The 20,583-nt window shown below is 42.4% G+C and overlaps 10 non-coding genes across 10 annotated transcripts; all 10 read left to right on the forward strand.

Moving 5' to 3' along the window:
- The first annotated feature begins 837 nt into the window (after positions 1-837).
- On the forward strand, positions 838-977 carry LOC144793598 (U4 spliceosomal RNA). Its single transcript, XR_013603082.1, has one exon. It is a non-coding gene; the product is annotated as a U4 spliceosomal RNA (small nuclear RNA).
- Positions 978-2,907: 1,930 nt separating this feature from the next.
- Positions 2,908-3,047, forward strand: LOC144793686 (U4 spliceosomal RNA). The gene has a single exon (XR_013603162.1). It is a non-coding gene; the product is annotated as a U4 spliceosomal RNA (small nuclear RNA).
- Positions 3,048-4,976: 1,929 nt separating this feature from the next.
- LOC144793672 (U4 spliceosomal RNA) lies at positions 4,977-5,116 on the forward strand. The gene has a single exon (XR_013603149.1). It is a non-coding gene; the product is annotated as a U4 spliceosomal RNA (small nuclear RNA).
- Positions 5,117-7,034: 1,918 nt separating this feature from the next.
- Positions 7,035-7,174, forward strand: LOC144793673 (U4 spliceosomal RNA). The gene has a single exon (XR_013603150.1). It is a non-coding gene; the product is annotated as a U4 spliceosomal RNA (small nuclear RNA).
- Positions 7,175-9,092: 1,918 nt separating this feature from the next.
- On the forward strand, positions 9,093-9,232 carry LOC144793581 (U4 spliceosomal RNA). The gene has a single exon (XR_013603066.1). It is a non-coding gene; the product is annotated as a U4 spliceosomal RNA (small nuclear RNA).
- A 1,929-nt stretch (positions 9,233-11,161) lies between these two features.
- On the forward strand, positions 11,162-11,301 carry LOC144792994 (U4 spliceosomal RNA). Its single transcript, XR_013602669.1, has one exon. It is a non-coding gene; the product is annotated as a U4 spliceosomal RNA (small nuclear RNA).
- A 1,929-nt stretch (positions 11,302-13,230) lies between these two features.
- LOC144793600 (U4 spliceosomal RNA) lies at positions 13,231-13,370 on the forward strand. Its single transcript, XR_013603083.1, has one exon. It is a non-coding gene; the product is annotated as a U4 spliceosomal RNA (small nuclear RNA).
- Positions 13,371-15,299: 1,929 nt separating this feature from the next.
- On the forward strand, positions 15,300-15,439 carry LOC144793674 (U4 spliceosomal RNA). Its single transcript, XR_013603151.1, has one exon. It is a non-coding gene; the product is annotated as a U4 spliceosomal RNA (small nuclear RNA).
- A 1,918-nt stretch (positions 15,440-17,357) lies between these two features.
- On the forward strand, positions 17,358-17,497 carry LOC144793691 (U4 spliceosomal RNA). Its single transcript, XR_013603166.1, has one exon. It is a non-coding gene; the product is annotated as a U4 spliceosomal RNA (small nuclear RNA).
- Positions 17,498-19,426: 1,929 nt separating this feature from the next.
- On the forward strand, positions 19,427-19,566 carry LOC144793692 (U4 spliceosomal RNA). The gene has a single exon (XR_013603167.1). It is a non-coding gene; the product is annotated as a U4 spliceosomal RNA (small nuclear RNA).
- Positions 19,567-20,583: the final 1,017 nt, after the last annotated feature.

Here is a 20,583-nt window from a genome sequence, read left to right on the forward strand (position 1 = left end):
ATTCCTTCACTGTGTCAAAATCCCTACGCCTGCACAGACCAGGCATAAGTTATGACTCAGGGCTTTTTGCGTCACTTTCATGAGCATTTCCAGCAATGCGTCACTTTTGTGCCAACAGATGCGTCAGAATTTCTGACGCATCTGTTAATCCTTGCGCCATGGAGCGCTGTATTGTAAATACAGCACATTCATCGTGGCACAAGGACATTCAGCACTGACTCAAGGAAACTTATGCATCCATGCAGTTGCGTCAGGTCCTTGTGAATCTTCCCCTAAAATGTTTTGAAAACCAGGAAACCAGTATATTGTACCTCCTAAAGCTAAAAATGAAATGCAGCAAATGCAACTATGTAGTGCCATGAAATGGCAGACGTGCATTATGGAATATGGAAAAATGTATCTATAATTTATTTTCCTTTAAATTGATTGCCGTTCCTTCTCTAGTAAACATTTGAAGACAGTGGGACCTATGAGGATGCTATTATGAATTTGTGCTTCTTATATTTTCCACAACCCATGGGTAGCAGCCTAGATCTCATCTTTGTGTGAAGGTATATCTGCCTGAGCATCAAATCCATAACTTGGGAGGGTGCTGCTTACCTGGACAGCTATTTAGCATACAATTTCCCATAATTCTCTGCGTGTGGCTATCGACTGTTTGGGGCAGAGAGCTGATAGAAATTAGTAAAACAACACCATTATATGTCTTACATTGCCTATCAGAAGCAGTGGAGGAGTAGTTATGCATAAACAGATAACATCTTTTGAAAAGGTATCATGTTTTTTGTAACATGAGGTACTAGGGCAAGTGTGCATGAAATTCACACTAAATTGTTTAGCTTTGCGCAGTGGCAGTATCGTAGCCAATGAGGTTTAACCGAGGCGCGATTATTGCTTATTGAAAACTTTACCCAATACCCCGTCATGGAGACTTGAAATATAGTCGAAATGGCAATTTTTGACAGTCTCTTCGGAGACTGGAGAATATGTTTGTTAAAAAATAAGATAGTTTATTTTGCAATGCAATTTACTTGCAGATTTGTGATCTGTGACAAGGACAAAACGGTGACTCTATTTGGCTTCAGTTTACTCTTTACGTTCTCTTTTGTTTTCTCAGCTTTTTAAATACAGCAGTAATATAGGGATTTATTTTCCTTGATGAGTTTTCGTAATTCTTTTATTTCTTCCTCTTTGTTCTCATCTTTGCTCCACAGATTCGCTTGGGTCAGTGATGGGCAGAGGACGGGCTTTGTTTCTGCTCTCTGAGGTGACTCGCAGTCCGGCGCAGGGCTGGGCTCTTCCGAGGTCTCATCTCCCATTCAAATGTGCACTAACCGCCCAGAAAGTGTTTTTCTGGGAGCGAAGGCGTTTGTTATCAGTAGGAAAATGTGTAGAGGGTTCATACAGATTGTATGGAGTGTTTGAAACAGAACAAGAACTGACAAAGCTCTTGTTTTTGCCGTTTGACATTATGTAAAGTTTATTTCTAATGCTCTTTGTGGCACTGAGTAATTGATGTTACCCAGCTCTATGACAGGGGCCTAGCTTCTGTTGGTGCAGCAGGTGCAGTTTCACTGGCTCCCACAGACCTGCGGGACCCACTGAACGCTGATTATTGCGGTATTTTATATTCCAAACTTCAACAAGGGGGCCTATTTTCTTCCTTGCTCTAGGGCCCATTTTTTCACCTGAGAGCCTTGAAAGACTGCATGGATCCTCTCTGATTTGAATTGGTGACAATGAGGTCAGGCAAAGAGCTCTTGTGTGGCTGCATCAGCCCAACTGGGCTACCAGATCTGGCACATTTGTATGCTGCATGCAGACGGAGACACACAACGTACACACAGCCATATATAGGGCAAGTATAAAAATCTGTATTGTGACGCAGCTGCGGCGTAAATGTTGTGGCCCATTTACAATGTGACGCATCTAGGGAGATGTGTCACATTGTAAAGTCCCGCATCACATTATACCTGCATCAGGTATAATGAATGCAGGGTGGGCGTTCCCACGCTAAAAGCCTTCTAGAACTGACGCACTGAAATCTACAAGATTTCACTACATCACTCTACTCCTTCACTGTGTCAAAATCCCTACGCCTGCACAGACCAGGCATAAGTTATGACTCAGGGCTTTTTGCGTCACTTTCATGAGCATTTGCAGCAATGCGTCACTTTTGTGCCAACAGATGCGTCAGAATTTCTGACGCATCTGTTAATCCTTGCGCCATGGAGCGCTGTATTGTAAATACAGCACATTCATCGTGGCACAAGGACATTCAGCACTGACTCAAGGAAACTTATGCATCCATGCAGTTGCGTCAGGTCCTTGTGAATCTTCCCCTAAAATGTTTTGAAAACCAGGAAACCAGTATATTGTACCTCCTAAAGCTAAAAATGAAATGCAGCAAATGCAACTATGTAGTGCCATGAAATGGCAGACGTGCATTATGGAATATGGAAAAATGTATCTATAATTTATTTTCCTTTAAATTGATTGCCGTTCCTTCTCTAGTAAACATTTGAAGACAGTGGGACCTATGAGGATGCTATTATGAATTTGTGCTTCTTATATTTTCCACAACCCATGGTTAGCAGCCTAGATCTCATCTTTGTGTGAAGGTATATCTGCCTGAGCATCAAATCCATAACTTGGGAGGGTGCTGCTTACCTGTACAGCTATTTAGCATACAATTTCCCATAATTCTCTGCGTGTGGCTATCGACGGTTTGAGGCAGAGAGCTGATAGAAATTAGTAAAACAACACCATTATATGTCTTACATTGCCTATCAGAAGCAGTGGAGGAGTAGTTATGCATAAACAGATAACATCTTTGGAAAAGGAATCATGTTCTTTGTAACATGAGGTACTAGGGCAAGTGTGCATGAAATTCACACTAAATTGTTTAGCTTTGCGCAGTGGCAGTATCGTAGCCAATGAGGTTTAACCGAGGCGCGATTATTGCTTATTGAAAACTTTACCCAATACCCCGTCATGGAGACTTGAAATATAGTCGTAATGGCAATTTTTGACAGTCTTTTCGGAGACTGGAGAATATGTAATTAAAAAATAAGATAGTTTATTTTGCAATGCAATTTACTTGCAGGTTTGTGATCTGTGACAAGGACAAAACGATGACTCTATTTGGCTTCAGTTTACTCTTTACGTTCTCTTTTGTTTTCTCAGCTTTTTAAATACAGCAGTAATTTAGGGATTTATTTTCCTTGATGAGTTTTCGTTATTCTTTTATTTCTTCCCCTTTGTTCTCATCTTTGCTCCACGGATTCGCTTGGGTCAGTGATGGGCAGAGGACGGGCTTTGTTTCTGCTCTCTGAGGTGACTCGCAGTCCGGCGCAGGGCTGGGCTCTTCCGAGGTCTCATCTCCCATTCAAATGTGCACTAACCGCCCAGAAAGTTTTTTTCTGGGAGCGAAGGCATTTGTTATCAGTAGGAAAATGTGGAGAGGGTTCATACAGATTGTATGGAGTGTTTGAAACAGAACAAGAACTGACAAAGCTCTTGTTTTTGCCGTTTGACATTATGTAAAGTTTATTTCTAATGCTCTTTGTGGCACTGAGTAATTGATGTTACCCAGCTCTATGACAGGGGCATAGCTTCTGTTGGTGCAGCAGGTGCAGTTGCACTGGCGCCCACAGACCTGCGGGACCCACTGAACCCTGATTATTGCGGTATTTTATATTCCAAACTTCAACAAGGGGGCCTATTTTCTTCCTTGCTCTAGGGCCCATTTTTTCACCTGAGAGCCTTGAAAGACTGCATGGATCCTCTCTGATTTGAATTGGTGACAATGAGGTCAGGCAAAGAGCTCTTGTGTGGCTGCATCAGCCCAACTGAGCTACCAGATCTGGCACATTTGTATGCTGCATGCAGACGGAGACACACAACGTACACACAGCCATATATAGGGCAAGTATAAAAATCTGTATTGTGACGCAGCTGCGGCGTAAATGTTGTGGCCCATTTACAATGTGACGCATCTAGGGAGATGTGTCACATTGTAAAGTCCCGCATCACATTATACCTGCGTCAGGTATAATGAATGCAGGGTGGGCGTTCCCACGCTAAAAGCCTTCTAGAACTGACGCACTGAAATCTACAAGATTTCACTACATCACTCTACTCCTTCACTGTGTCAAAATCCCTACGCCTGCACAGACCAGGCATAAGTTATGACTCAGGGCTTTTTGCGTCACTTTCATGAGCATTTCCAGCAATGCGTCACTTTTGTGCCAACAGATGCGTCAGAATTTCTGACGCATCTGTTAATCCTTGCGCCATGGAGCGCTGTATTGTAAATACAGCACATTCATCGTGGCACAAGGACATTCAGCACTGACTCAAGGAAACTTATGCATCCATGCAGTTGCGTCAGGTCCTTGTGAATCTTCCCCTAAAATGTTTTGAAAACCAGGAAACCAGTATATTGTACCTCCTAAAGCTAAAAATGAAATGCAGCAAATGCAACTATGTAGTGCCATGAAATGGCAGACGTGCATTATGGAATATGGAAAAATGTATCTATAATTTATTTTCCTTTAAATTGATTGCCGTTCCTTCTCTAGTAAACATTTGAAGACAGTGGGACCTATGAGGATGCTATTATGAATTTGTGCTTCTTACATTTTCCACAACCCATGGTTAGCAGCCTAGATCTCATCTTTGTGTGAAGGTATATCTGCCTGAGCATCAAATCCATAACTTGGGAGGGTGCTGCTTACCTGGACAGCTATTTAGCATACAATTTCCCATAATTCTCTGCGTGTGGCTATCGACTGTTTGGGGCAGAGAGCTGATAGAAATTAGTAAAACAACACCATTATATGTCTTACATTGCCTATCAGAAGCAGTGGAGGAGTAGTTATGCATAAACAGATAACATCTTTTGAAATAGAATCATGTTCTTTGTAACATGAGGTACTAGGGCAAGTGTGCATGAAATTCACACTAAATTGTTTAGCTTTGCGCAGTGGCAGTATCGTAGCCAATGAGGTTTAACCGAGGCGCGATTATTGCTTATTGAAAACTTTACCCAATACCACGTCATGGAGACTTGAAATATAGTCGAAATGGCAATTTTTGACAGTCTCTTCGGAGACTGGAGAATATGTAATTAAAAAATAAGATAGTTTATTTTGCAATGCAGATTTGTGATCTGTGACAAGGACAAAACGGTGACTCTATTTGGCTTCAGTTTACTCTTTACGTTCTCTTTTGTTTTCTCAGCTTTTTAAATACAGCAGTAATATAGGGATTTATTTTCCTTGATGAGTTTTCGTAATTCTTTTATTTCTTCCTCTTTGTTCTCATCTTTGCTCCACAGATTCGCTTGGGTCAGTGATGGGCAGAGGACGGGCTTTGTTTCTGCTCTCTGAGGTGACTCGCAGTCCGGCGCAGGGCTGGGCTCTTCCGAGGTCTCATCTCCCATTCAAATGTGCACTAACCGCCCAGAAAGTTTTTTTCTGGGAGCGAAGGCGTTTGTTATCAGTAGGAAAATGTGGAGAGGGTTCATACAGATTGTATGGAGTGTTTGAAACAGAACAAGAACTGACAAAGCTCTTGTTTTTGCCGTTTGACATTATGTAAAGTTTATTTCTAATGCTCTTTGTGGCACTGAGTAATTGATGTTACCCAGCTCTATGACAGGGGCCTAGCTTCTGTTGGTGCAGCAGGTGCAGTTTCACTGGCGCCCACAGACCTGCGGGACCCACTGAACGCTGATTATTGCGGTATTTTATATTCCAAACTTCAACAAGGGGGCCTATTTACTTCCTTGCTCTAGGGCCCATTTTTTCACCTGAGAGACTTGAAACACTGCATGGATCCTCTCTGATTTGAATTGGTGACAATGAGGTCAGGCAAAGAGCTCTTGTGTGGCTGCATCAGCACAACTGGGCTACCAGATCTGGCACATTTGTATGCTGCATGCAGACGGAGACACACAACGTACACACAGCCATATATAGGGCAAGTATAAAAATATGTATTGTGACGCAGCTGCGGCGTAAATGTTGTGGCCCATTTACAATGTGACGCATCTAGGGAGATGTGTCACATTGTAAAGTCCCGCATCACATTATACCTGCGTCAGGTATAATGTATGCAGGGTGGGCGTTCCCACGCTAAAAGCCTTCTAGAACTGACGCACTGAAATCTACAAGATTTCACTACATCACTCTACGCCTTCACTGTGTCAAAATCCCTACGCCTGCACAGACCAGGCATAAGTTATGACTCAGGGCTTTTTGCGTCACTTTCATGAGCATTTCCAGCAATGCGTCACTTTCGTGCCAACAGATGCGTCAGAATTTCTGACGCATCTGTTAATCCTTGCGCCATGGAGCGCTGTATTGTAAATACAGCACATTCATCGTGGCACAAGGACATTCAGCACTGACTCAAGGAAACTTATGCATCCATGCAGTTGCGTCAGGTCCTTGTGAATCTTCCCCTAAAATGTTTTGAAAACCAGGAAACCAGTATATTGTACCTCCTAAAGCTAAAAATGAATTGCAGCAAACGCAACTATGTAGTGCCATGAAATGGCAGACGTGCATTATGGAATATGGAAAAATGTATCTATAATTTATTTTCCTTTAAATTGATTGCCGTTCCTTCTCTAGTAAACATTTGAAGACAGTGGGACCTATGAGGATGCTATTATGAATTTGTGCTTCTTATATTTTCCACAACCCATGGTTAGCAGCCTAGATCTCATCTTTGTGTGAAGGTATATCTGCCTGAGCATCAAATCCATAACTTGGGAGGGTGCTGCTTACCTGGACAGCTATTTAGCATACAATTTCCCATAATTCTCTGCGTGTGGCTATCGACTGTTTGGGGCAGAGAGCTGATAGAAATTAGTAAAACAACACCATTATATGTCTTACATTGCCTATCAGAAGCAGTGGAGGAGTAGTTATGCATAAACAGATAACATCTTTTGAAAAGGAATCATGTTCTTTGTAACATGAGGTACAAGGGCAAGTGTGCATGAAATTCACACTAAATTGTTTAGCTTTGCGCAGTGGCAGTATCGTAGCCAATGAGGTTTAACCGAGGCGCGATTATTGCTTATTGAAAACTTTACCCAATACCACGTCATGGAGACTTGAAATATAGTCGAAATGGCAATTTTTGACAGTCTCTTCGGAGACTGGAGAATATGTAATTAAAAAATAAGATAGTTTATTTTGCAATGCAGATTTGTGATCTGTGACAAGGACAAAACGGTGACTCTATTTGGCTTCAGTTTACTCTTTACGTTCTCTTTTGTTTTCTCAGCTTTTTAAATACAGCAGTAATATAGGGATTTATTTTCCTTGATGAGTTTTCGTAATTCTTTTATTTCTTCCTCTTTGTTCTCATCTTTGCTCCACAGATTCGCTTGGGTCAGTGATGGGCAGAGGACGGGCTTTGTTTCTGCTCTCTGAGGTGACTCGCAGTCCGGCGCAGGGCTGGGCTCTTCCGAGGTCTCATCTCCCATTCAAATGTGCACTAACCGCCCAGAAAGTTTTTTTCTGGGAGCGAAGGCGTTTGTTATCAGTAGGAAAATGTGGAGAGGGTTCATACAGATTGTATGGAGTGTTTGAAACAGAACAAGAACTGACAAAGCTCTTGTTTTTGCCGTTTGACATTATGTAAAGTTTATTTCTAATGCTCTTTGTGGCACTGAGTAATTGATGTTACCCAGCTCTATGACAGGGGCCTAGCTTCTGTTGGTGCAGCAGGTGCAGTTTCACTGGCGCCCACAGACCTGCGGGACCCACTGAACGCTGATTATTGCGGTATTTTATATTCCAAACTTCAACAAGGGGGCCTATTTACTTCCTTGCTCTAGGGCCCATTTTTTCACCTGAGAGACTTGAAACACTGCATGGATCCTCTCTGATTTGAATTGGTGACAATGAGGTCAGGCAAAGAGCTCTTGTGTGGCTGCATCAGCACAACTGGGCTACCAGATCTGGCACATTTGTATGCTGCATGCAGACGGAGACACACAACGTACACACAGCCATATATAGGGCAAGTATAAAAATATGTATTGTGACGCAGCTGCGGCGTAAATGTTGTGGCCCATTTACAATGTGACGCATCTAGGGAGATGTGTCACATTGTAAAGTCCCGCATCACATTATACCTGCGTCAGGTATAATGTATGCAGGGTGGGCGTTCCCACGCTAAAAGCCTTCTAGAACTGACGCACTGAAATCTACAAGATTTCACTACATCACTCTACGCCTTCACTGTGTCAAAATCCCTACGCCTGCACAGACCAGGCATAAGTTATGACTCAGGGCTTTTTGCGTCACTTTCATGAGCATTTCCAGCAATGCGTCACTTTCGTGCCAACAGATGCGTCAGAATTTCTGACGCATCTGTTAATCCTTGCGCCATGGAGCGCTGTATTGTAAATACAGCACATTCATCGTGGCACAAGGACATTCAGCACTGACTCAAGGAAACTTATGCATCCATGCAGTTGCGTCAGGTCCTTGTGAATCTTCCCCTAAAATGTTTTGAAAACCAGGAAACCAGTATATTGTACCTCCTAAAGCTAAAAATGAATTGCAGCAAATGCAACTATGTAGTGCCATGAAATGGCAGACGTGCATTATGGAATATGGAAAAATGTATCTATAATTTATTTTCCTTTAAATTGATTGCCGTTCCTTCTCTAGTAAACATTTGAAGACAGTGGGACCTATGAGGATGCTATTATGAATTTGTGCTTCTTATATTTTCCACAACCCATGGTTAGCAGCCTAGATCTCATCTTTGTGTGAAGGTATATCTGCCTGAGCATCAAATCCATAACTTGGGAGGGTGCTGCTTACCTGGACAGCTATTTAGCATACAATTTCCCATAATTCTCTGCGTGTGGCTATCGACTGTTTGGGGCAGAGAGCTGATAGAAATTAGTAAAACAACACCATTATATGTCTTACATTGCCTATCAGAAGCAGTGGAGGAGTAGTTATGCATAAACAGATAACATCTTTTGAAAAGGAATCATGTTCTTTGTAACATGAGGTACAAGGGCAAGTGTGCATGAAATTCACACTAAATTGTTTAGCTTTGCGCAGTGGCAGTATCGTAGCCAATGAGGTTTAACCGAGGCGCGATTATTGCTTATTGAAAACTTTACCCAATACCCCGTCATGGAGACTTGAAATCTAGTCGAAATGGCAATTTTTGACAGTCTCTTCGGAGACTGGAGAATATGTAATTAAAAAATAAGATAGTTTATTTTGCAATGCAATTTACTTGCAGATTTGTGATCTGTGACAAGGACAAAACGGTGACTCTATTTGGCTTCAGTTTACTCTTTACGTTCTCTTTTGTTTTCTCAGCTTTTTAAATACAGCAGTAATATAGGGATTTATTTTCCTTGATGAGTTTTCGTAATTCTTTTATTTCTTCCTCTTTGTTCTCATCTTTGCTCCACAGATTCGCTTGGGTCAGTGATGGGCAGAGGACGGGCTTTGTTTCTGCTCTCTGAGGTGACTCGCAGTCCGGCGCAGGGCTGGGCTCTTCCGAGGTCTCATCTCCCATTCAAATGTGCACTAACCGCCCAGAAAGTTTTTTTCTGGGAGCGAAGGCGTTTGTTATCAGTAGGAAAATGTGTAGAGGGTTCATACAGATTGTATGGAGTGTTTGAAACAGAACAAGAACTGACAAAGCTCTTGTTTTTGCCGTTTGACATTATGTAAAGTTTATTTCTAATGCTCTTTGTGGCACTGAGTAATTGATGTTACCCAGCTCTATGACAGGGGCCTAGCTTCTGTTGGTGCAGCAGGTGCAGTTTCACTGGCGCCCACAGACCTGCGGGACCCACTGAACGCTGATTATTGCGGTATTTTATATTCCAAACTTCAACAAGGGGGCCTATTTACTTCCTTGCTCTAGGGCCCATTTTTTCACCTGAGAGACTTGAAACACTGCATGGATCCTCTCTGATTTGAATTGGTGACAATGAGGTCAGGCAAAGAGCTCTTGTGTGGCTGCATCAGCACAACTGATCGACCAGATCTGGCACATTTGTATGCTGCATGCAGACGGAGACACACAACGTACACACAGCCATATATAGGGCAAGTATAAAAATCTGTATTGTGACGCAGCTGCGGCGTAAATGTTGTGGCCCATTTACAATGTGACGCATCTAGGGAGATGTGTCACATTGTAAAGTCCCGCATCACATTATACCTGCGTCAGGTATAATGTATGCAGGGTGGGCGTTCCCACGCTAAAAGCCTTCTAGAACTGACGCACTGAAATCTACAAGATTTCACTACATCACTCTACGCCTTCACTGTGTCAAAATCCCTACGCCTGCACAGACCAGGCATAAGTTATGACTCAGGGCTTTTTGCGTCACTTTCATGAGCATTTCCAGCAATGCGTCACTTTCGTGCCAACAGATGCGTCAGAATTTCTGACGCATCTGTTAATCCTTGCGCCATGGAGCGCTGTATTGTAAATACAGCACATTCATCGTGGCACAAGGACATTCAGCACTGACTCAAGGAAACTTATGCATCCATGCAGTTGCGTCAGGTCCTTGTGAATCTTACCCTAAAATGTTTTGAAAACCAGGAAACCAGTATATTGTACCTCCTAAAGCTAAAAATGAAATGCAGCAAATGCAACTATGTAGTGCCATGAAATGGCAGACGTGCATTATGGAATATGGAAAAATTTATCTATAATTTATTTTCCTTTATATTGATTGCCGTTCCTTCTCTAGTAAACATTTGAAGACAGTGGGACCTATGAGGATGCTATTATGAATTTGTGCTTCTTATATTTTCCACAACCCATGGTTAGCAGCCTAGATCTCATCTTTGTGTGAAGGTATATCTGCCTGAGCATCAAATCCATAACTTGGGAGGGTGCTGCTTACCTGTACAGCTATTTAGCATACAATTTCCCATAATTCTCTGCGTGTGGCTATCGACGGTTTGAGGCAGAGAGCTGATAGAAATTAGTAAAACAACACCATTATATGTCTTACATTGCCTATCAGAAGCAGTGGAGGAGTAGTTATGCATAAACAGATAACATCTTTGGAAAAGGAATCATGTTCTTTGTAACATGAGGTACTAGGGCAAGTGTGCATGAAATTCACACTAAATTGTTTAGCTTTGCGCAGTGGCAGTATCGTAGCCAATGAGGTTTAACCGATGCGCGATTATTGCTTATTGAAAACTTTACCCAATACCCAGTCATGGAGACTTGAAATATAGTCGAAATGGCAATTTTTGACAGTCTCTTCGGAGACTGGAGAATATGTAATTAAAAAATAAGATAGTTTATTTTGCAATGCAATTTACTTGCAGGTTTGTGATCTGTGACAAGGACAAAACGGTGACTCTATTTGGCTTCAGTTTACTCTTTACGTTCTCTTTTGTTTTCTCAGCTTTTTAAATACAGCAGTAATTTAGGGATTTATTTTCCTTGATGAGTTTTCGTTATTCTTTTATTTCTTCCCCTTTGTTCTCATCTTTGCTCCACGGATTCGCTTGGGTCAGTGATGGGCAGAGGACGGGCTTTGTTTCTGCTCTCTGAGGTGACTCGCAGTCCGGCGCAGGGCTGGGCTCTTCCGAGGTCTCATCTCCCATTCAAATGTGCACTAACCGCCCAGAAAGTTTTTTTCTGGGAGCGAAGGCATTTGTTATCAGTAGGAAAATGTGGAGAGGGTTCATACAGATTGTATGGTGTGTTTGAAACAGAACAAGAACTGACAAAGCTCTTGTTTTTGCCGTTTGACATTATGTAAAGTTTATTTCTAATGCTCTTTGTGGCACTGAGTAATTGATGTTACCCAGCTCTATGACAGGGGCGTAGCTTCTGTTGGTGCAGCAGGTGCAGTTGCACTGGCGCCCACAGACCTGCGGGACCCACTGAACCCTGATTATTGCGGTATTTTATATTCCAAACTTCAACAAGGGGGCCTATTTTCTTCCTTGCTCTAGGGCCCATTTTTTCACCTGAGAGCCTTGAAAGACTGCATGGATCCTCTCTGATTTGAATAGGTGACAATGAGGTCAGGCAAAGAGCTCTTGTGTGGCTGCATCAGCCCAACTGGGCTACCAGATCTGGCACATTTGTATGCTGCATGCAGACGGAGACACACAACGTACACACAGCCATATATAGGGCAAGTATAAAAATCTGTATTGTGACGCAGCTGCGGCGTAAATGTTGTGGCCCATTTACAATGTGACGCATCTAGGGAGATGTGTCACATTGTAAAGTCCCGCATCACATTATACCTGCGTCAGGTATAATGAATGCAGGGTGGGCGTTCCCACGCTAAAAGCCTTCTAGAACTGACGCACTGAAATCTACAAGATTTCACTACATCACTCTACTCCTTCACTGTGTCAAAATCCCTACGCCTGCACAGACCAGGCATAAGTTATGACTCAGGGCTTTTTGCGTCACTTTCATGAGCATTTCCAGCAATGCGTCACTTTTGTGCCAACAGATGCGTCAGAATTTCTGACGCATCTGTTAATCCTTGCGCCATGGAGCGCTGTATTGTAAATACAGCACATTCATCGTGGCACAAGGACATTCAGCACTGACTCAAGGAAACTTATGCATCCATGCAGTTGCGTCAGGTCCTTGTGAATCTTCCCCTAAAATGTTTTGAAAACCAGGAAACCAGTATATTGTACCTCCTAAAGCTAAAAATGAAATGCAGCAAATGCAACTATGTAGTGCCATGAAATGGCAGACGTGCATTATGGAATATGGAAAAATGTATCTATAATTTATTTTCCTTTAAATTGATTGCCGTTCCTTCTCTAGTAAACATTTGAAGACAGTGGGACCTATGAGGATGCTATTATGAATTTGTGCTTCTTATATTTTCCACAACCCATGGTTAGCAGCCTAGATCTCATCTTTGTGTGAAGGTATATCTGCCTGAGCATCAAATCCATAACTTGGGAGGGTGCTGCTTACCTGTACAGCTATTTAGCATACAATTTCCCATAATTCTCTGCGTGTGGCTATCGACGGTTTGAGGCAGAGAGCTGATAGAAATTAGTAAAACAACACCATTATATGTCTTACATTGCCTATCAGAAGCAGTGGAGGAGTAGTTATGCATAAACAGATAACATCTTTGGAAAAGGAATCATGTTCTTTGTAACATGAGGTACTAGGGCAAGTGTGCATGAAATTCACACTAAATTGTTTAGCTTTGCGCAGTGGCAGTATCGTAGCCAATGAGGTTTAACCGAGGCGCGATTATTGCTTATTGAAAACTTTACCCAATACCCCGTCATGGAGACTTGAAATATAGTCGAAATGGCAATTTTTGACAGTCTCTTCGGAGAGTGGAGAATATGTAATTAAAAAATAAGATAGTTTATTTTGCAATGCAATTTACTTGCAGGTTTGTGATCTGTGACAAGGACAAAACGGTGACTCTATTTGGCTTCAGTTTACTCTTTACGTTCTCTTTTGTTTTCTCAGCTTTTTAAATACAGCAGTAATTTAGGGATTTATTTTCCTTGATGAGTTTTCGTTATTCTTTTATTTCTTCCCCTTTGTTCTCATCTTTGCTCCACGGATTCGCTTGGGTCAGTGATGGGCAGAGGACGGGCTTTGTTTCTGCTCTCTGAGGTGACTCGCAGTCCGGCGCAGGGCTGGGCTCTTCCGAGGTCTCATCTCCCATTCAAATGTGCACTAACCGCCCAGAAAGTTTTTTTCTGGGAGCGAAGGCATTTGTTATCAGTAGGAAAATGTGGAGAGGGTTCATACACATTGTATGGAGTGTTTGAAACAGAACAAGAACTGACAAAGCTCTTGTTTTTGCCGTTTGACATTATGTAAAGTTTATTTCTAATGCTCTTTGTGGCACTGAGTAATTGATGTTACCCAGCTCTATGACAGGGGCGTAGCTTCTGTTGGTGCAGCAGGTGCAGTTGCACTGGCGCCCACAGACCTGCGGGACCCACTGAACCCTGATTATTGCGGTATTTTATATTCCAAACTTCAACAAGGGGGCCTATTTTCTTCCTTGCTCTAGGGCCCATTTTTTCACCTGAGAGCCTTGAAAGACTGCATGGATCCTCTCTGATTTGAATTGGTGACAATGAGGTCAGGCAAAGAGCTCTTGTGTGGCTGCATCAGCCCAACTGGGCTACCAGATCTGGCACATTTGTATGCTGCATGCAGACGGAGACACACAACGTACACACAGCCATGTATAGGGCAAGTATAAAAATCTGTATTGTGACGCAGCTGCGGCGTAAATGTTGTGGCCCATTTACAATGTGACGCATCTAGGGAGATGTGTCACATTGTAAAGTCCCGCATCACATTATACCTGCGTCAGGTATAATGAATGCAGGGTGGGCGTTCCCACGCTAAAAGCCTTCTAGAACTGACGCACTGAAATCTACAAGATTTCACTACATCACTCTACTCCTTCACTGTGTCAAAATCCCTACGCCTGCACAGACCAGGCATAAGTTATGACTCAGGGCTTTTTGCGTCACTTTCATGAGCATTTCCAGCAATGCGTCACTTTTGTGCCAACAGATGCGTCAGAATTTCTGACGCATCTGTTAATCCTTGCGCCATGGAGCGCTGTATTGTAAATACAGCACATTCATCGTGGCACAAGGACATTCAGCACTGACTCAAGGAAACTTATGCATCCATGCAGTTGCGTCAGGTCCTTGTGAATCTTCCCCTAAAATGTTTTGAAAACCAGGAAACCAGTATATTGTACCTCCTAAAGCTAAAAATGAAATGCAGCAAATGCAACTATGTAGTGCCATGAAATGGCAGACGTGCATTATGGAATATGGAAAAATGTATCTATAATTTATTTTCCTTTAAATTGATTGCCGTTCCTTCTCTAGTAAACATTTGAAGACAGTGGGACCTATGAGGATGCTATTATGAATTTGTGCTTCTTATATTTTCCACAACCCATGGTTAGCAGCCTAGATCTCATCTTTGTGTGAAGGTATATCTGCCTGAGCATCAAATCCATAACTTGGGAGGGTGCTGCTTACCTGGACAGCTATTTAGCATACAATTTCCCATAATTCTCTGCGTGTGGCTATCGACTGTTTGGGGCAGAGAGCTGATAGAAATTAGTAAAACAACACCATTATATGTCTTACATTGCCTATCAGAAGCAGTGGAGGAGTAGTTATGCATAAACAGATAACATCTTTTGAAATAGAATCATGTTCTTTGTAACATGAGGTACTAGGGCAAGTGTGCATGAAATTCACACTAAATTGTTTAGCTTTGCGCAGTGGCAGTATCGTAGCCAATGAGGTTTAACCGAGGCGCGATTATTGCTTATTGAAAACTTTACCCAATACCACGTCATGGAGACTTGAAATATAGTCGAAATGGCAATTTTTGACAGTCTCTTCGGAGACTGGAGAATATGTAATTAAAAAATAAGATAGTTTATTTTGCAATGCAGATTTGTGATCTGTGACAAGGACAAAACGGTGACTCTATTTGGCTTCAGTTTACTCTTTACGTTCTCTTTTGTTTTCTCAGCTTTTTAAATACAGCAGTAATATAGGGATTTATTTTCCTTGATGAGTTTTCGTAATTCTTTTATTTCTTCCTCTTTGTTCTCATCTTTGCTCCACAGATTCGCTTGGGTCAGTGATGGGCAGAGGACGGGCTTTGTTTCTGCTCTCTGAGGTGACTCGCAGTCCGGCGCAGGGCTGGGCTCTTCCGAGGTCTCATCTCCCATTCAAATGTGCACTAACCGCCCAGAAAGTTTTTTTCTGGGAGCGAAGGCGTTTGTTATCAGTAGGAAAATGTGGAGAGGGTTCATACAGATTGTATGGAGTGTTTGAAACAGAACAAGAACTGACAAAGCTCTTGTTTTTGCCGTTTGACATTATGTAAAGTTTATTTCTAATGCTCTTTGTGGCACTGAGTAATTGATGTTACCCAGCTCTATGACAGGGGCCTAGCTTCGGTTGGTGCAGCAGGTGCAGTTTCACTGGCGCCCACAGACCTGCGGGACCCACTGAACGCTGATTATTGCGGTATTTTATATTCCAAACTTCAACAAGGGGGCCTATTTTCTTCCTTGCTCTAGGGCCCATTTTTTCACCTGAGAGCCTTGAAAGACTGCATGGATCCTCTCTGATTTGAATTGGTGACAATGAGGTCAGGCAAAGAGCTCTTGTGTGGCTGCATCAGCCCAACTGGGCTACCAGATCTGGCACATTTGTATTCTGCATGCAGACGGAGACACACAACGTACACACAGCCTTATATAGGGCAAGTATAAAAATCTGTATTGTGACGCAGCTGCGGCGTAAATGTTGCGGCCCATTTACAATGTGACGCATCTAGGGAGATGTGTCACATTGTAAAGTCCCGCATCACATTATACCTGCGTGAGGTATAATGTAGGCAGGGTGGGCGTTCCCACGCTAAAAGCCTTCTAGAACTGACGCACTGAAATCTACAGGATTTCACTACATCACTCTACGCCTTCACTGTGTCAAAATCCCTACGCCTGCACAGACCAGGCATAAGTTATGACTCAGGGCTTTTTGCGTCACTTTCATGAGCATTTCCAGCAATGCGTCACTTTTGTGCCAACAGGTGCGTCAGAATTTCTGACGCATCTGTTAATCCTTGCGCCATGGAGCGCTGTATTGTAAATACAGCACATTCATCGTGGCACAAGGACATTCAGCACTGACTCAAGGAAACTTATGCATCCATGCAGTTGCGTCAGGTCCTTGTGAATCTTCCCCTAAAATGTTTTGAAAACCAGGAAACCAGTATATTGTACCTCCTAAAGCTAAAAATGAAATGCAGCAAATGCAACTATGTAGTGCCATGAAATGGCAGACGTGCATTATGGAATATGGAAAAATGTATCTATAATTTATTTTCCTTTAAATTGATTGCCGTTCCTTCTCTAGTAAACATTTGAAGACAGTGGGACCTATGAGGATGCTATTATGAATTTGTGCTTCTTATATTTTCCACAACCCATGGTTAGCAGCCTAGATCTCATCTTTGTGTGAAGGTATATCTGCCTGAGCATCAAATCCATAACTTGGGAGGGTGCTGCTTACCTGGACAGCTATTTAGCATACCATTTCCCATAATTCTCTGCGTGTGGCTATCGACTGTTTGGGGCAGAGAGCTGATAGAAATTAGTAAAACAACACCATTATATGTCTTACATTGCCTATCAGAAGCAGTGGAGGAGTAGTTATGCATAAACAGATAACATCTTTTGAAAAGGAATCATGTTCTTTGTAACATGAGGTACAAGTGCAAGTGTGCATGAAATTCACACTAAATTTTTTAGCTTTGCGCAGTGGCAGTATCGTAGCCAATGAGGTTTAACCGAGGCGCGATTATTGCTTATTGAAAACTTTACCCAATACCTCGTCATGGAGACTTGAAATATAGTCAAAATGGCAATTTTTGACAGTCTCTTCGGAGACTGGAGAATATGTAATTAAAAAATAAGATAGTTTATTTTGCAATGCAATTTACTTGCAGATTTGTGATCTGTGACAAGGACAAAACGGTGACTCTATTTGGCTTCAGTTTACTCTTTACGTTCTCTTTTGTTTTCTCAGCTTTTTAAATACAGCAGTAATTTAGGGATTTATTTTCCTTGATGAGTTTTTGTTATTCTTTAATTTCTTCCCTTTTGTTCTCATCTTTGCTCCACGGATTCGCTTGGGTCAGTGATGGGCAGAGGACGGGCTTTGTTTCTGCTCTCTGAGGTGACTCGCAGTCCGGCGCAGGGCTGGGCTCTTCCGAGGTCTCATCTCCCATTCAAATGTGCACTAACCGCCCAGAAAGTTTTTTTCTGGGAGCGAAGGCGTTTGTTATCAGTAGGAAAATGTGTAGAGGGTTCATACAGATTGTATGGAGTGTTTGAAACAGAACAAGAACTGACAAAGCTCTTGTTTTTGCCGTTTGACATTATGTAAAGTTTATTTCTAATGCTCTTTGTGGCACTGAGTAATTGATGTTACCCAGCTCTATGACAGGGGCCTAGCTTCTGTTGGTGCAGCAGGTGCAGTTTCACTGGCGCCCACAGACCTGCGGGACCCACTGAACGCTGATTATTGCGGTATTTTATATTCCAAACTTCAACAAGGGGGCCTATTTACTTCCTTGCTCTACGGCCCATTTTTTCACCTGAGAGACTTGAAACACTGCATGGATCCTCTCTGATTTGAATTGGTGACAATGAGGTCAGGCAAAGAGCTCTTGTGTGGCTGCATCAGCACAACTGATCGACCAGATCTGGCACATTTGTATGCTGCATGCAGACGGAGACACACAACGTACACACAGCCATATATAGGGCAAGTATAAAAATCTGTATTGTGACGCAGCTGCGGCGTAAATGTTGTGGCCCATTTACAATGTGACGCATCTAGGGAGATGTGTCACATTGTAAAGTCCCGCATCACATTATACCTGCGTCAGGTATAATGTATGCAGGGTGGGCGTTCCCACGCTAAAAGCCTTCTAGAACTGACGCACTGAAATCTACAAGATTTCACTACATCACTCTACGCCTTCACTGTGTCAAAATCCCTACGCCTGCACAGACCAGGCATAAGTTATGACTCAGGGCTTTTTGCGTCACTTTCATGAGCATTTCCAGCAATGCGTCACTTTCGTGCCAACAGATGCGTCAGAATTTCTGACGCATCTGTTAATCCTTGCGCCATGGAGCGCTGTATTGTAAATACAGCACATTCATCGTGGCACAAGGACATTCAGCACTGACTCAAGGAAACTTATGCATCCATGCAGTTGCGTCAGGTCCTTGTGAATCTTACCCTAAAATGTTTTGAAAACCAGGAAACCAGTATATTGTACCTCCTAAAGCTAAAAATGAAATGCAGCAAATGCAACTATGTAGTGCCATGAAATGGCAGACGTGCATTATGGAATATGGAAAAATTTATCTATAATTTATTTTCCTTTAAATTGATTGCCGTTCCTTCTCTAGTAAACATTTGAAGACAGTGGGACCTATGAGGATGCTATTATGAATTTGTGCTTCTTATATTTTCCACAACCCATGGTTAGCAGCCTAGATCTCATCTTTGTGTGAAGGTATATCTGCCTGAGCATCAAATCCATAACTTGGGAGGGTGCTGCTTACCTGTACAGCTATTTAGCATACAATTTCCCATAATTCTCTGCGTGTGGCTATCGACGGTTTGAGGCAGAGAGCTGATAGAAATTAGTAAAACAACACCATTATATGTCTTACATTGCCTATCAGAAGCAGTGGAGGAGTAGTTATGCATAAACAGATAACATCTTTTGAAAAGGAATCATGTTCTTTGTAACATGAGGTACAAGTGCAAGTGTGCATGAAATTCACACTAAATTTTTTAGCTTTGCGCAGTGGCAGTATCGTAGCCAATGAGGTTTAACCGAGGCGCGATTATTGCTTATTGAAAACTTTACCCAATACCTCGTCATGGAGACTTGAAATATAGTCAAAATGGCAATTTTTGACAGTCTCTTCGGAGACTGGAGAATATGTAATTAAAAAATAAGATAGTTTATTTTGCAATGCAATTTACTTGCAGATTTGTGATCTGTGACAAGGACAAAACGGTGACTCTATTTGGCTTCAGTTTACTCTTTACGTTCTCTTTTGTTTTCTCAGCTTTTTAAATACAGCAGTAATTTAGGGATTTATTTTCCTTGATGAGTTTTCGTTATTCTTTTATTTCTTCCCCTTTGTTCTCATCTTTGCTCCACGGATTCGCTTGGGTCAGTGATGGGCAGAGGACGGGCTTTGTTTCTGCTCTCTGAGGTGACTCGCAGTCCGGCGCAGGGCTGGGCTCTTCCGAGGTCTCATCTCCCATTCAAATGTGCACTAACCGCCCAGAAAGTTTTTTTCTGGGAGCGAAGGCATTTGTTATCAGTAGGAAAATGTGGAGAGGGTTCATACAGATTGTATGGAGTGTTTGAAACAGAACAAGAACTGAGAAAGCTCTTGTTTTTGCCGTTTGACATTATGTAAAGTTTATTTCTAATGCTCTTTGTGGCACTGAGTAATTGATGTTACCCAGCTCTATGACAGGGGCGTAGCTTCTGTTGGTGCAGCAGGTGCAGTTGCACTGGCGCCCACAGACCTGCGGGACCCACTGATCCCTGATTATTGCGGTATTTTATATTCCAAACTTCAACAAGGGGGCCTATTTTCTTCCTTGCTCTAGGGCCCATTTTTTCACCTGAGAGCCTTGAAAGACTGCATGGATCCTCTCTGATTTGAATTGGTGACAATGAGGTCAGGCAAAGAGCTCTTGTGTGGCTGCATCAGCCCAACTGGGCTACCAGATCTGGCACATTTGTATGCTGCATGCAGACGGAGACACACAACGTACACACAGCCATATATAGGGCAAGTATAAAAATCTGTATTGTGACGCAGCTGCGGCGTAAATGTTGTGGCCCATTTACAATGTGACGCATCTAGGGAGATGTGTCACATTGTAAAGTCCCGCATCACATTATACCTGCGTCAGGTATAATGAATGC

Source organism: Lissotriton helveticus, chromosome 11, assembly GCF_964261635.1.
Source record: "Lissotriton helveticus chromosome 11, aLisHel1.1, whole genome shotgun sequence".
Classification (NCBI taxonomy): domain Eukaryota; kingdom Metazoa; phylum Chordata; class Amphibia; order Caudata; family Salamandridae; genus Lissotriton; species Lissotriton helveticus.